The sequence below is a fragment of the Aedes albopictus genome, chromosome 1 (assembly GCF_035046485.1).
Source record: "Aedes albopictus strain Foshan chromosome 1, AalbF5, whole genome shotgun sequence".
Classification (NCBI taxonomy): domain Eukaryota; kingdom Metazoa; phylum Arthropoda; class Insecta; order Diptera; family Culicidae; genus Aedes; species Aedes albopictus.
The window spans coordinates 311,512,395-311,528,927 of NC_085136.1; the positions used below are offsets into that span (position 1 = coordinate 311,512,395).

Below are 16,533 nucleotides of genomic sequence, written 5' to 3' on the forward strand. Positions count from 1 at the left end.
GGAGTCGGAGGAAGAAAGTAGGCGCGGAATGCGGAAAGCGTCCTTGTCGAGGCGGAAGTCTTCCGTTAGGTTCCTCCAAGTCGATCGTCGTCGATGTAGGTAGAAACAAAGCTCTTTAAATGAAAGCATCGTTAGGAACAGCTGATGCCGCTTGTTCTCGACGACGACGACGACGACGTCGTGAACGTGCATTGTGCTCGGGTTGGTTGGTTGTTCGGTTGGATGATGGTTATGGGAAGTTCATTTTTTGTTCAAGTTTGTTGAGAGACTTACATAGGTATAAATGGAGAAAGTGCGGACACCTTCAGCGCTTATTATGAAGAAATTTGATGGAAACTGTACCTACAGATGACCATGCGTCTCCATGCAAGTAGTTCATTATAGACACTGCCAGCAATGTAGAAGAATATACGCAAGCCCAAGTAATAAAGATGCAGATGTAGACGTCTTGAACCATTTGGGCAAGAGCACCTATTTTGGGCACTTGCTGCTATAACTCAGTCAATTTTTAACCGATTGACTTGATTTTTGAAACACGATCAGTATCTAACCATGTGCAAAAATTCAAGTCATTCGGTTTCAAATTGACTGAGTTATAGCAGCAAGTGCCCAAAATAAGTGCTCCTGCCCAAATGATCCCTGACCCTACGTGTTGCATATGGTCGGCGTTAAGTCAGACCGGACCATATGTTTTTCAATGATTTTTAGAAAATATCCCGTAAGTGCTGGGAATATCAAATCGAACGCATTATTTTCTGAAAAACTGTAGTTCTTTTATGTAATGACCCATCTGCATCAAAGAAACGTCGAAAAGTTCAGAGTTATCGAATTGCTTCGCTTATCGTTACCTGCCCAAACAATCGCGTAGTCCACTCTGACTTAACGCCGACCATATGTAAAGCACATTTTTTCCCTTAACCACTTAACCTAATCTACAGCTCTCTTGTCCACTTGGACATGGGCACTGCAAGAGCGATTTTAATTGGCAGCTGCACTTATACTTTGCACAGCGCCTAAATGTATTTTATTCTCTCTCTACTACATCGAACTGGTTACCTTTTCCTACCCTGTCATGGTAGAATAATAGGCACGAGGATGTTGATGTGTGGATCTAGTTCCTTTTCCAGTCCGATTGGGCATACATTATGAGTTGCCGTTTGCCGATGTCCAAGTTTCCGTGTCCGTTAGAGCATATGCTCGGAGAGGGTCAGATGTCAGCCGCTCTCGAGGGGAAACGCAAATGACGAAAAATTGCAAGTGCCGGGGCTGGGATCGAACCCATGACCATCCACTCATGAAGTGAACGTGTGACCACTACGCCACGGGCCCCGGATAAGCGACATTTTGAACTAGTAGTTCGACTAGCTTTCGTATTTCGAACCATGCGTTAAACCCATATCCGCCTAGCGTCCTATTTATGGGGCAGGTGCCTCGAACGCCCAGCACAGTCCTTTTGATGTACATATCTCCAGAATTAGGCAAAATTTTAGAAGACTTTCTTTAGAGAAGATGTTCTGCACATCAATACCGCAGACAAACAAACGTAACACTCTGATAATTCCCATCGTATACCGATTTAACGATATTTTTCAAAATTTGAATGTTGGCCAACTGTCCAACCCTGGCGCTCGCATCGTGGTTGTTCGAGTTTGACGTTTGCTCACTACCGCCACCTAGTTGGTGGTCGGCCAAACATAGTCCTTTTAGCATTGGGCGAATATGTTTTCGTGACTATGATTTGAATCGAAAAATGTTCGAAGTGTTACGTCTGTTTGTCTGTGTCAATACCTTCTTCATAGTGGACAATATAGTTTGCGAGTGGTTTACTAGGTGGCGTAAGCAATGCTGAAAATATTACATATTGTCACGATCTATGAGCTTCATTTCCAATGCGAAAGAAATTTATTTCTCAGGAATCTTGACAACCCAGACAACCAATTTGCACGTATAATGAAGTTTATGTTCAGGTTATACGTACTTTTATGCGGTAAAGTTACATCGGATAAGATGCAGTAAAAGTGCCTTATGCGCACAAAAGTGGAGGCGCTATACGTGCATTGACGGAAAAATAATGACGCTATATGACTTGAAGCGATATCTTATGCGATGCACGGTATGCATTATTGCGACGTAACATATCATCTTATGCGACTTAAAAATATTCGAAACTAGCTGTCCCGGCAAACTTTGTCTTGCCAAGCTGAGATAGGTTGACAACTGTTGAGGTCATTGCTGCACCGCACTGTAGATTGGTTTCATTTCGGTCATGTTGATTTTCTTCCCAATTTATCAAAAATTAGTACTTTATCAATGTTCTTACTTTCTGGGTTGATTTTCGTAATTTTTATTACATATAAACACAGCCACCATGAATACTTATCTAACCATGCAAGAGTCATCCTGATCGGCTCAGTCGTTCCTGAGTTTTGTTGCCTCAAAGGCACTTCAAACAACAAGATAAAAAAATCTTGTCTCCTAAGTATCGAACTAACAATCCTAAGGGGTATTGGGATTCGAGATGGCGGTTTAGGTTCCAAGATGGCTGCCAAAACTCCAGAATGTATGCTATTTAACTTTAATGCGGTATCTATCGATCAGGCTTCATGTTTAGAACTCAAAATTGAATATCCGACGCTATTTTGAAATCCAAGATGGCGGACCATATCCAAGATGGCGGCCACGGAATGGTGGTTTGAGCTATAAGTATTTACTATGCAATATGGGTATCTATCGATCGGGCTTGATGAGTAGAAGTCAGAACTGGTAAAGGGTAGGTTAGAGTGTAGGGTAGATGATAGGGTAAACGGTGGATAGGACGGTCGAGTAGTGGGTTTGGGTGAAATATTGGGTGGAGGGGGTGAGGTAGAAGGTTAGGATAGAGGGTAGGGTACACTGCAGGAAAGAGGGTAGGATGGTGAGTAGGGTTGAGGGTAAGGAAGGGGGTTAGGATAGAGAGTAGGGTAAACAGTACGATTGGGCACAGTATAGAGAGTATGGTGAAGGGTTAGAGTAGAGTGTACGGTAAACGGAAGGGTAAAGAATAAAGCAGTGGTTATGGTAGAGGATATGGCAGAGGGTAGGGTAGATGGTAGGGTTGAGGGTTTTGATAGAGCGTAGAATAAAGGGTTGGGATAGAGGGCAGAGGTAGAAAGTAGAGAGTAGTCAAATATACGAGCCGGAGCCCCTGGTGGCTTCTCGGGAGTTTTTCAGGCATTCCTCTCGGGATTTACACAGTAAGTAATTCCTCCCGGGATTTGTTCTGTGATTATTGCGACATTTGCACCCATTTAGACTCGGCCGAAATTCATTATTATCACAGTCGAATTTCGCACACGACTTCGCAGCGGCTGGCATACAAAAGTTCCGTTGAGTTCATCACAGGGGCGTCAGATGCACAACAGGTAAACAAAATCAGTTTGATTGGTGTGAAATATAGCTGGGAAATGATGATTTAGTGGATTCTCAAATTATCACAGTAGTCTAAACATCAATAAGAAACCCAATATTTCAGGGATTCCTATCAAGCTTTCAGTGGAGATTCCTCTCAGGATTTTACAAGATATGCCTCCCAGAATTATTTCAGAAAATCCTACCATGAAATCCTTTATGGCTTTCTTCCGGGATTGCTTTAGAAAATCTTGAAAGGTTTCTTTCAAGTGTTCTAGTCGACTACACCAAAGACTTCCTCTTTTTTCGTCAAATCATGCTTATTTTATTGGAAATCGACCTTTGATAACAAATTTATTCAAAGATTTAAACTGCCAGACACCTTTGGTGTTAACGGGTTAACTCACTCGTGCAAAAAAAAACTCTAGGGGGACTCACTAAACAGATTAATTTGCTGCGTAAGCCATGATTTTCTGCTTATTTGAAATGTTTCATGATTTTGCGAATGAAATAATCGAAGATTGCCTTGGTGATCGCGACGTTTAATCAGTTTAATCAGTTTACACTGTTTAGTGATATTGGACCGTCTTCCAGGAATAGGTTTCACATATTTCAGAGGTTCTTTCAGAAATTCGTTCCGGAATGTCCTAAGACATTTGTTCGATGATTACCTCACAAATTAAATCTAGATTTTTCACTATGAGCTCTTTAAAATCTGTCAAGATTCATTCGGAAACTTCTTCTAGGGATCTCTTAAGTTTCTTACACGTATTAATTCAGATGTTTCAATAACCATTCCTTAGAAATTTCTTAAAAGATTATTTTACAAAATCTTACATAGATTGCTTCAAGAGTACCACCACAGACAAACAGACGTAACACTTGAGAAATTTCCATCGACCACACTTTTAACGATCATTTTAAATTTTCATAGTTGTGGCTTTCACAACCAGAGGCGCGCGCATCGTTTTTCTATGCGTTTGACGTTTCACACTAGCAACTTCTGTTGACGATATTGCACAACATAGTGATTCGTGCAACTTTTCCACCAGGTGGTGGTAGTGTGAACTGGGCGATGGAATTCCATGAAAATCGTTCAATATGTTACGTCTGTTTGTCTGTGGTACCACCATGAATCTCTACAAAAATCTTACAAGGATTACTTTAGAAATTCTTTGAGAGATTCCTCCAAACACCATCCATGGATATTTTCGAAAATTCCCTCATCGATTATTGTGAAAAATCCTCGAAAAAAAAAACTGCAGATAACACGGCAGATAACCTTTTAACAACATTAGTACTATAGCAGCAGTTGCTAATTATTGGAATGGCCAACAGATTTCAAAACCGTTCCGTTCTAAAACTGTTGAATGACAATTCGTCCTGATAACCATTCGGCCTAATGGCCCATTATCTCTAACCAAAGAGCTATAGTGAACTATCGCTGTCATAATATCTGACCGATAGATTATTAAACATGGAACGAGCTCACCACTTAATATACATATTAGTGCCGGAAAACGAAACCAATACGAACTGAGCTCTAACATCAACTGGCATCGCATGATCGAATCCAGCGAGAATAGTCGTTTTTCTCTCCATACAGACGTAACTACGATGCATTCGACCCAAACTAATCGTTTTTTTCCACTAGTTACTACCAAGATCACTCGTTCAACGTTACGTGGACTAATTTTAATTTATTTTACAATTTTTGTAAGCCGCCACGTGATTCTTGAGCAGCTGAATGTCGGCATTATTTCCGGTGTTCGTCGTTTTACTACATTCACCTTGCCGTGCTCATCTATCAGGTCCGAATGCTCTAATCCTTAAGCCTGCTCTATATAGAAGTTTCATGATTCTCAAAAACGTTTAACGTTTCATTTCATCAATAAGCAACTGTAGGATACTCTTGTTACTTGGTCTACCGCATTTAAACAGTCCGTCGTAAAGGACATGGATGGTAAGCAGAAGAAGAGAGATGCTCCGCACAAAACGTTCATTGTTTTATTCAACAGTATTAACGATGTCATTCATTTTGGAAATTTAATTCATCGCCTCTCGCTATTTATGCGTTATGATCCACCTCCGTACACCAGTCTACACAACATTTTCCGAAACCCCTGACTGAATTCGTGTCGTCTTTGGTCGGACGGACAGACGACCGACCGGCAATAATAGCGTTTGGTGTGCTTTTGTATGTTTATACTCCCCCGCTGGGATTGCTCATACCAAGGTATTTTTAAGGAAGGTACAAGAATATCGGCAATCACAGGATGCGGGGTGAGGTAATCAGCGGGGGGCAAGAGGGTGACAGCTGGCAAGCCAGCGAGCTAGCTGGTTTGTTTACGTGATTTCCCCTCAACTCGTTTCTATAGGGATGTTTATGTTGTTGCAAATTAGTGTGTGAAGCTCAAGAATAAGGCAAGTGAACCCGAGAATGAACCTAAATGTTTATCTCCTTTTCATTTCATTTTTTTACCAGGTACCTTCGTTGTGTGCGGTGGAGGGCCAAATAAGAAACATCACGCCGTAGTTATCGACCGGTTCCCAAGTGCCATCGAAAAATACCGAAGCTTGGTTTCCTTTTGCGGACGCAGTGACGGCTGGATTCGCCAAAGAATCAGAGGATCTGCTCGATTTCTCCCTGCAGCCGCTATGACGAAGGATTTCGTATACGGCTAAAGGAATTGGAATAAAAATGTGTCACCAGTTGTAGGGGTAGGCGGGGCATTATGGACACCCTAAGGTTTTTGCCAACTTTACCTGGCAAGATGTCAAAAAAGTTTAGTTTTTTGATACATGTATCCTTTTAAAGTCTATTTAGCATCTATTGCATAAGAATGCTCACGAAGAAAAATGATTTATCCACTTCAAAAAATGTTGCGAAAAATGTTAGTTTTTCATGACCGTCTTCAAGCATACGGGGCAGAATGGTCACCCCCATGGGGCAATATGGACACCATGAGACTTTTACGAATTTCGTACATTATTTACACCTATAAAGTCATTTCATTACAAAAAAACTATTATAGATGAATAATATGCCGAAGAAGTTCATTTTTGTTCAGTTTATTTAAATTCAGGCTGTTTTGGATAAAGCTTCGTTTTTGTCGGCATGTACAGCTGTGCCTAGAACAACTATTTTCCACTGCTGTCGTTTTTTGGCCAATTTGTTTCACCCTATGTCTACTATAGTGAACATTTAACCGGAAATGTACTGAAATCGAAGAATTTGGTTGGTTCGTGATTTAGCTTATATTTTTCCCTTGCCGCTTCTTTCAAAAAGGTGAGTGTCCATTTTGCCCCGGCAGCAGAAGATATTTCCAAACTTAATTTTTGATATAATAAAGAAGAAAATATAAACATGTTAAGCATGTAGATACAGCAAAACTACTTGCATGTGTTCTAGAAATATCAGGTTTTAATCGACCTGCAATAAATTAATCACTAAATCTTATTTTAGATGGTGTAAAAATTATAATTTCCATGCACAAAAACGGAGGACGCAACTTTTTCGTGTAAAATCAAGTATAATTTTAATTTCGAATGTTTCTTTCCTGAAACTACGTTTTAGACAAATGGACTATATTCTCCATTCATTAAAAGTTCAAAAAAGTTCGCATATTTCAAAATATTGAGGGTGTCCATTCTGCCCCGGGTGTCCATAATGCCCCGCCTACCCCTACCTCCTTGCACCATCATGTATCGTCGCCCCCTTGTTTCAACTAATAAAAATGCCGGAAGCAGTCCCTAAACTGAAGTTTCAACGTCAGAAATCTGAGCAAATAATCAGAAAAATTTAAAAAAATTTAATAGGGTATTTTAACCAATAGTGGACCCCTTAGTAGCTGAAAATTGCTCTGATCGTTAAAACAGTATGATATTCCAATTAAATTGCCCCTGTCAACGTTTGCACAGCAAGTTCTATGTCTTTCCTGCACATTGCACACAAAAACCTTACCAAACCACCCTATATTTCTCATAAAATAATCATTTCAAATCTGGCTCAAATTATCCTATAGTGGTCCCCCCGGGGTCCACTATAGGATTGTTGGGGTCCACTATAGGATAAATCGTATTCTCTTACCATGTTAAAACGGAGACAATAGTGGACACCCTTGGATTTAACCAATAGTGGTCCCCCAAATTTGTTTACATTTACAAATTTGTTCAAAAAATCAAATTATTGCTTTCCAGCGTAGCTCCACCACTTGTAACTACTGGCTAGGAACATGATCCATCGTCTCCCGGTGGAAGTTCACCGGTAAAAACAGATTTAAGCAGGAAAATTAGGAAAAATATAAGGGGGTCCACTATAGGTAAGGGGTCCACTATTGGCTAAAATACCCTAGTTACTGTTGGAGTAAGACATTACAAATCAATCCTCATATTCTCGGAATCTAATGCTAAAGAATCTATCCGTGTGGTTTTTGAACTGACGGAACCGTGCCGGGCCCCAGCCGTACCCCGGTCATCGAATTCTTTCTAACGATATCTATGGCGTGCTTCTCATTAGCCCGGCCGGGACCCGACCGAGCCCCGGCACAGTGTGATGTGAAATACGCCATAGTAATCGCATGTAAGCAATCGATTACCGGGGCACGGTCCCGGCCCGGTGAAATGGGAATAGCCCTTTAATCATTTCGTACATTTCATAATCATGGTTGTATAATTTCACGTTGAAAATTATTTAATTACTGCCCTTATTATGAGTGTACACATCCACACACTCTTTGGATGATGACAGGAGGCAAGAAAATAAAGTGGAGGGGAAAAATGTAGTTTGAAATTTCATGGCATGCTTGTTTATTTTACCAAAACAAACTAGCCAGCTGTCTTTATACTATGCCAATATGGCGGACTGAGCAGTTTGGCATATTGCATTACCTTCCTTTTAAATACCTTGGCTCATACCTTCTTCTGTGCCTCCCCATAGACTCCATTTTCCGACCTAGTCAGTCGACTGGCTGCTGTTGTTGTTGCTGTTGAGGAGAGGACCGGAAGAAAAGGATTAACCAAGCGAAAAGCAGCTTCGGAATTTGTCATCCATGGCGCGCGGGAAGAACTCTGTTTGCTCTTGTATAGGCTCTATTAAATAACATCATATAAATACACAAACCGTATGTGCTACGGCGGCAGTGTCAGGGCGAACAATGAACAGCTTGAACTATTATGTGTGTAGGTTTACGTTTGTCTCTACAACATATACCTAGATGTATCCTAGGGGGAGGAGACAGGAGAGGAATTGTTGGAAGGATCTGTTTCAATAGAAGAGGCTTGATCCGTTTTGGTTCGCTTCACATGAAATTTTCACACAAGGAGGAGATTTAATCAGAAGAGTGATTAGAGTGGCACACTGTACTCGAGCAGGAAGGTATTAGGCATCTGGTTTTGAATCACATATGTTAAGCAATGTTCGTTTACCAGCAATACACTCATTTGATATTCCCACATTCCCACCAATACTGGCTCTCGACTTTCGAAGAACTCGTCGAGGGATGGAACCTTGCGGAGCTCCTGAGGTTAAGTGAAAGCACTTCTGTGTCTTGAACTAATTCTCGATTTTGGATGTTACTTCCAAGAATTTTATACAAGTATCTGGCCGGATATCCCAGACAAAGAGGCATTCTGGTATTTCTGCACAGCAGATCTGTACAATCTCGGAGCCACTTTTGAGGCCAGATTCGGAATTCCATCCGGATCTGGGGCCATACCTACGCTGCGGGGATTTGTAGTTCATCATCGGTGACCCTCCCTTCATCGTCAGCCTTAGTCCCCAACGGTTCTACAAAAGGTGACCATAAATTCGGATCATGACGCGGAAAGAATTCCTCGATTGTCCTCTCCAGCATCTCTGGAAACTAGTCTGTGGAAGCTATTACACCTCTTTGTCTTGGTCATCCGAATTTGGAGACATCATCCCACGGATTCGTATTGGCACTCTCACAGAGGTATCACATCACATCAGGCCGTTTACCTTTCCCTTATCACCGTCTTCAGCGCGACCTGGGCAGCTGCGAACGCCACCTGTTACGTGTTTCGCTCCACCTCAGTAGGTGCTTGCTGTATCCGTAACCTAGCCCCTCCTAGACAGGCGCAACGCAGGTTCGTAATCACTTGAGTCCACCAGTTTACCGGTGGTCTCCCAGTCCTAGGGAGGACTTGCCTAGGTATGGTCGTATCGTATAACGCGAGAGCACCACTACCAGCTCGTTACTGCTTAAACCGAGTAAGTTTCGCTCACGGTGGAACACCTCCCTAAATACCTCGCTATTGAAGTATGATGTCTTCCACCTACGAAGGCTTGGCCTTGGCCTAGTCGTCCCTTCCTCTATCCGCTGCCTGCTGTTGTAGTAGTCGATACTGTGGCGAATCACCAGGTCATCGCTATGAGTGTAGGCATCCTCAATCTTCCAGTTCGAACTACTTGTTGGGCCAGACCTACAAAAAGTAACGTCGATGATCCATCCTGATCCGTTCTGATTAAAGGAAGTTTTGGTATCGACAATAAGCCCGATCACCATTTAACATGACCAGTGCCTCTAGCAGGATCAGACCTCACTGGTTCATGAAACGGCTTCTCCATTCCACGGCCCAGGCATTGAAGTCATCCGCCATTACCACCGGCCTTCGCCCTGTCGGCAGGTTGTCATACAGTCCCGCATCTTCGAGAACTGCTCGATCGACCACCACGGGGTGCATAACATCTATAGAAGAGCCCGTTTATTTTGGCGACCACAAGCCCCTGTAGGTAGTAGACTTCAAGTCCTGGACGGGGACCCGTCGGGACCCACCTCCGGCCCAATTGCCGTTGCCGGCGGGTACTCAGTATGGGTCTGCTGTGGTGGCGATATCCGGCCCCACTCAGAAACTGCCTGACAAAGCCAGTTGCTGGGCTGCGTCACAGTGGTTCAGGCTTAGCTGCATTACCTGTACTGAGATTTATTAGCTATCGCTGTTCTGAAGGTCGGGTACCTTGGACCTGACCTTGGGTGCTTGCTGTTCGCGGATTTCCCGGAACCAAGCAAACACGTAGATGAACTCGTACAGCCGTGTGTCTTGCGACCTTCGCCGCCGCATCGCATACACAGCTTCCTCCTGTCAGGGCCTTTGCAGTCCCATGTTTTATGTCCTGATTCTAGATACCTGAAGCAAACCTCCGGTGACTAGTAGCTGTACCAAGGTCACCTGTATCCCTGCCGGGCCCTTCGGTAGCCTATCAGCTGCTGTGGCCACCTGCACCTTGTACGCAAGGTATGAAGAAAAAGAAGACACTACGCCGTTTTCAACCAAACGTTGCACAGACTAAACGAACACAACCATGAAACAATGGACAACACATGGAACACCAAGTTGAATCTAACCCACACTTCGAGGTTTACGAAACGCCTAAGCGACTGACGCGGCTAACCGTACGGTTACGGTGCCCTCCTATAAGTTTTGAAGAATAAGTTGACGTGGAATCTACGTCAGCTGAGTAGCATTCGTCATACGTCAACAGTATACTTCCCTAGCATCCCCGTGACTTCAAGTTGGAAGAGATAATTTCTGAACTCTTGAAGCTTATCAGCCGGCAGAAATTCGTTTTATAACTTCCTGTCTTCTTGCAGCTTGTGTCCAGGTAACGCCTTGGTCAAGATATCTGCCGCTTGAAGATTGGCAGCCACGTGTTCCAGCTGGATCGACTTCGCCTCCACTTGCTCTGGAACGTCGATATGCTTCGTCCTCGCCGAGTAGTCCATCTCTTTCTCAGCTTCCGTGGTCGATAAAGCAACAGTTGCTTGTCTTCTGGAACTCCAGGAAACCGCTCCGCCACACTGCAGAAATACGTAACCGCTGACAGATCGCCTCGTCTGCGGATCGTTTGCCCAGTCGGCATCGCTGTATCCAGAAGACGACAGATCCACATCTCTCCTGTAAGTCAGCTTGTACTGCTGAGGTATCGCAAAATCGTCTTGGCCGCTGCCCAGTGGGGAAGGCCCGGATCGCTGCAGAATGAACTTACCACGCTTACCGAAGACCTCCAATCAGCTCACGAAATAGAACTTGTACATTGTGTGGCAAGTACATTGATACTCTATGCCCAGGGAGTCGAGACAATTTTCCCGACCGGAACGCGGGACCGGACGCGGGAATCGCAACCGCCGTCTCCGGATTGGCAATCCATAACCTTAACCACTAGGCTACAGACCCTTCATCCTTTCACGTGTTACTAATTTACTATTTAATTCAGAATATTTTAAGAAAAAGGTAAAGAAAAACACTAACACTAAGAAAAAGAGCAAAAAACTAATTTAAATTAAAAATTCACTGTCATCAAAAAAATATTTACAATGAAAAATTTAAATAACTATTTACACTTAGCCCTCTCAGGGTCTGTCCGGGAGAATTGTTGGGCGGACTCACTTCCCAATCTTGCACCGCGAATTCAATTTCATGCACGAAAAAGGGAGGAAAGGGAATTGCGCGCGAAATAATTAAGCTTTAATACTAAGAAATTAAATATTTACAATTTTGATTTATTAATTTTGGGGAGGGAATTCAATGGGAAAAAAGGAAATGCACTATTCAACTTCACCTGCCGATACTGTCGTGGAGGTTGATCTTTCGGGCCGGGTACCTTTCGGCCAGATGGCGGCGACCGAGTCGGCTTACTCACCGACGCCTTCGTCGACGATCGGGTCGGGGTGCTGGATACCCGCCGGCAAAACTTCTTCTAGCGTTCCTGGTTGAATCTGTTTGTCCAGTTCGACCACACGGGGCTGGTGGGAAATCGTCCGTTGCACCAGACTTCACATTAGCTTCACTGGCTGGAGCACTTCTTCACCCCCGATAGGAAAATGGAAAAAAAAGAAATCACCGCCGATACTTTCACTACGGCACTAATTAGGATTTCGTTCCTGCGAGGGGAGATTAAATTGCAAGTTTTAAAATAACGGACGAATTGAACTGTCGGAATTTCGTTACCGAAAAGAGGCCTAGCTTGAGCCTGCTTAGGCTTATAAGGCATTCCATGACTCCGCAATTCCCAAGCATAGGAGAACATTTCCCGGGAGGGTTTGTCTCCGCAAAGTTGGTACCGCGCGCCATGATGAATATGTACATATAGGATAGGAAATGGTTTAACGTTGAGATACCAGGGGGATAATAGGGTATGGAAAATTCAAATTCAAATTTAATTCATTTATATTTTTATCTAATTCAGCTTATTTATTATATACATTTAATTTTAGTGTGAATGGTATCGTTGGAAAAGATCATGGGAATTTATTTACATATTTACAGGTTTGGTTTATTTATTCTAGTACTTAAGCATAATTATTTACAAATGAAAACAAACAAGAAAACGAAGAAGAAAACAAAAAGAAAAATGCAAAATTGGGATTGGGACCTATCACAGAGGTAACACACGTTCCCCCTCATTTCGTGAGCTCACCGTCTTCAGCAGTAGCTGATTCGCATCCAGCGGGGTCGATACTGGTTTGCAATCCCCCATATTGATTTTCTCGAGCAATTCCTCGATGTACCGCTCCTGGTCGATGTAAACAGCGTCGTCGGTCCTGGTGGCACGCAAACCCATAACCTGCCTGTCTTGGCCAAGGTCCTTCATTCGGAATTCGTCGCACAGCTGCTGCTTCACATCGTCGATCACACCTTGATCGTTGGAGAACAAAAGAACTTCGTCGATTTAGACCGCTACGATGTTGATCTTGCCGCTTTCCATCTTGTAATACACGCACGTGTCGTACAAGCGTTTCAGTCCCTCCGGCAGCAGCTTCTGGTCCAGCTTGATGTTGCAGACTCTGGTAGCCTGCTGGAGGCCGTAAAGGGCCTTCTTAAGTCGGCAGGCCTTCCTGGGTGCGACTTCGTTCCGGAATCCTTCCGACTGCTCCATGTACCGTCAGATCGGCTTGGAGTACACGACGAGATTCAGCTGCGCAGCCAGCGTAAGGAGGTGTCGAATGGTGGCGTAGCGGACAACGGGAGAATACGTCTCGCTGTAGTACACTACCTTCACTTGCGAGAACCCTTTTATCACAAGTCTTGCCTTGTTTTACAGAACTTCCGTCCCTTCGGAAGATCCCCCAGGCACCCCGTCTCATTCGCGCTCAACGCATCGAGTTCTTCCTCCATTGCTTCAATCCATCGGTCCCGGTCGTGCCAGCTTAGTACTTCCTTCGGCGTTTAAGAGTCCTTGGATACCTGTGGAATGTAAATATTCCGGCGAGAGATGGTGGCCGTTATCGGAAGAAAAATCCTACTTGCCTTGCCTTGTGTATCCCCAAGCTCCCGTGCGCCCGTCCTCGTTCATCTCGTCGTCAATCCTGAAGAGTTTCAAACTGTTGAGGCAAGACACTGTAAGTAACCTTAAAAGCTGCATACTTGCCTGGGAATCGACGGTCCCTCAAGCTGCGCCTCATCATAGGATGCTGAGAAAAATGGGAGGGGAGCGCAAGCGGTTGTTGCGGATCCTGTGGCTTTTCTAGCACACTGTCCGCCGACGTCGTCGTCTCCTTCTCTGCGTTTCTGATATCTACGTCACAGTCAGCAACGGCCTGTTGCTTTTGGATCTCAGTGATCAGTTGATCGCCGTCCATGATCTCTTGCTGATCAACTCTCGTGAAAACCAACGGTTCAACGGTCGAAACTGTCTCCTGTGGTACCTGACGCTCATCCAGTATTACCACATCCCGACTTCCGAAAACTTGATTGTTCTTCGGGTTGAACGGTGACCGGTTGATTAAGTGAACGGCTTCCGCCCAAAATTGTTTGTCCAACTTTCTGTCTAACATCAGACTTCTCGCTCGCTCCTGAATCATGCGCTCAGCCAATCCATTTTGCTCCGGATTGTGAGGCACGGTCATCTTGTGACGAATGCCGTTCACCTTGAGAAAATCCTCGAATTGCGGTATATTCGCCGCCGTTGTCGGTTCGCAGACACTTCAGCTTCTCCCCAGATTGAGTTTCGGAGTAGGCCTTGAACTCCTTGAAAGCATCGAACTCTTCTTGGCCTTCAGAAGGTCATCCTGCTCGCATCTCTTCTTGGCCATCCTGCTCGAACTCTTCTTGGCCTTCAGAAGGTCATCCTGCTCGCATTATCGATAAAGGCGATGAAATACATGTTCCGACCAAAGGAAGGCTTCGCCATTGCTCCACACACGTCCGAATGCACGACCTCGAGAAGATCACCTGCCTTGGTGCCGCTGAATTTGAACGGTAACCTCGGATGCTTCGCCTTGATGCAAGGGTCACAGGGTGACATCGCCCCGGTTAAGACAAAGTCCAAATAAAGTCGTAGCACTCGGGCTCAAACCGGGTACCACTTCTAGTACTACATTTGGTCCCCGGTACCCAAGTTTGACGTTTGGCGGTCTACCTCATTTTTTACTTACTTTGTGACGCAGTAGCTCACGATGATGTAGTAGCTCATAATCACAACTGCAAACTAATTTCAATGTGTCATGATTATCTCACACAAAAGTGTCTCGAACCGGCAGTTGTTTAGAAAGCTTTTAAGCTTCTCAGACCACTTTTGGTATCTGAGCATTACTTGTCATCTCCAAGTTATCAGGCTTCGAAGCTTATACACTACCGTTATAATTACAAAAATAACCTGAAATTCTCCAGTTTGTTTGGATTTCCTGGCGGCTGGTTCCCCCTAACGGGTGCTTTGGCGTTAGTCGGAACTGAAGCTGGTCGACTTCCGGTGGAGTCAGAGAAAAGCTTCAGGCTGAAGGTCCTGATTCAACACTGAATTTAATATGTCACTTGTTCATATGCCAATACATTATTCGGAAACCTTTAACAATACCGCATAGACCCGGATCATCTTGTTCTTGTTGGAATAATGAGAATTGCCCTTGAGGCTGCTGAGAACCTTTCTGTCCTCCCTCACATCCAGGCCTCTCAGCTACGGCCAATATCATTCATACCATCGAACTACATTCCCTCATACCCCAGCTGCAGCCCCAGTGTCAGAACTTAATACTTGGGCGTTCTGAGAGAGAGGATGATATTCAGTGGATAAGATGAGATAATTGATGCAGGAATTCAGAAAAAATCGATACTAAGAGATTTTAATTGCTAGTAGTAAATACATGACACAAAATTGCTTCATGCGTTCAAATTTACACGCATTTTTTTGTTTTCATATGCCGTGGAGTTTTTGGGTAATACAGATTCAGGTGAAAATCTGGGAAACTTCCGGCCGGGTTTGCAGAGGCCATTTTATAATTTGGAGATTTTTGGTTAGTTACGTGAACCCTAAAATAAAAAGAAAATTGATTATAAATGTTCCAAAACTTCGCACATCATACAAACCGCTTCACGAGGCGCGCTCAGTTGTAGCAGCGGTGCACCTGGTGGAAAATCGCCCGCTGAAATCCTGTTTGGTCATCGCACGTGTTTGAAACTCTTTCGTCCACCCTGCAAGTTCAAAAATCTCATTTTCCTAAAATAAATCAAATATTTAATAATTCTTTGAACGAAATGATTACTCAATACGTTACTTACCAGAATCTATTTTTTTCGTGTTTATATTTGAAACATTTGTTTGTTACTCATAGCAACATAAGCAGAGTACTAGATTTTTAATTTGTAGTAGAGAGCAAGGTACCATTATGCGAAGGTATTATAGTTTTTTGGTCTAGTACTTCATGAACCCCGAAATTTTAAACCAATGTATGGGAGTTGGACGACTTTATTTGGACTTTGGTTAAGATGTCCATGCCAACCACCATACCAGGTAATCGCTTCACGCTGCCCACCTTAAGGTGCCCCAGTCACCGCTGCCAAATCTCCAGACTGGTGGCTGGACGTGCCACACACGCCCTCGTTTGACCAACTTGGTTCAGTTGGTAGAAGCCGTCCTTTTCGCGGCCCGTCGCGATAACTTCTCCCGTTGCTACGTCCTTGACCACACACAATTCCCTCGAAAATGTTACGCAATAGCCCTTCTTGACCACGTTAGAAATATCTAGTCTACAGCACTCACCTTCCCCATCAGCATCCAGCTCGACGGTTCCCGTGGCCACAACACTGTGACGCCAGTCCAATAGCCACTAGTCCATGGTGTTCCGCTTCTTACACGACAAGTGCCTTCTTTTTCGTGCTCCGAAAATTCTTCTCGCTCTTCGTCGTCGA

General features: G+C 43.9%; 2 long non-coding RNA genes across 2 annotated transcripts; one reads left to right on the plus strand and one right to left on the minus strand.

Annotated features, from left to right (window-relative positions):
- Positions 1-5,623: 5,623 nt before the first annotated feature.
- LOC134287698 (uncharacterized) lies at positions 5,624-6,871 on the plus strand. Its single transcript, XR_009997461.1, has 2 exons — positions 5,624-6,393; positions 6,677-6,871. It is a non-coding gene; the product is annotated as an uncharacterized LOC134287698 (long non-coding RNA).
- An 8,580-nt stretch (positions 6,872-15,451) lies between these two features.
- On the minus strand, positions 15,452-16,103 carry LOC134287699 (uncharacterized). Its single transcript, XR_009997462.1, has 2 exons — positions 15,712-16,103; positions 15,452-15,654 (listed from the first exon to the last, which is right to left on the minus strand). It is a non-coding gene; the product is annotated as an uncharacterized LOC134287699 (long non-coding RNA).
- Positions 16,104-16,533: the final 430 nt, after the last annotated feature.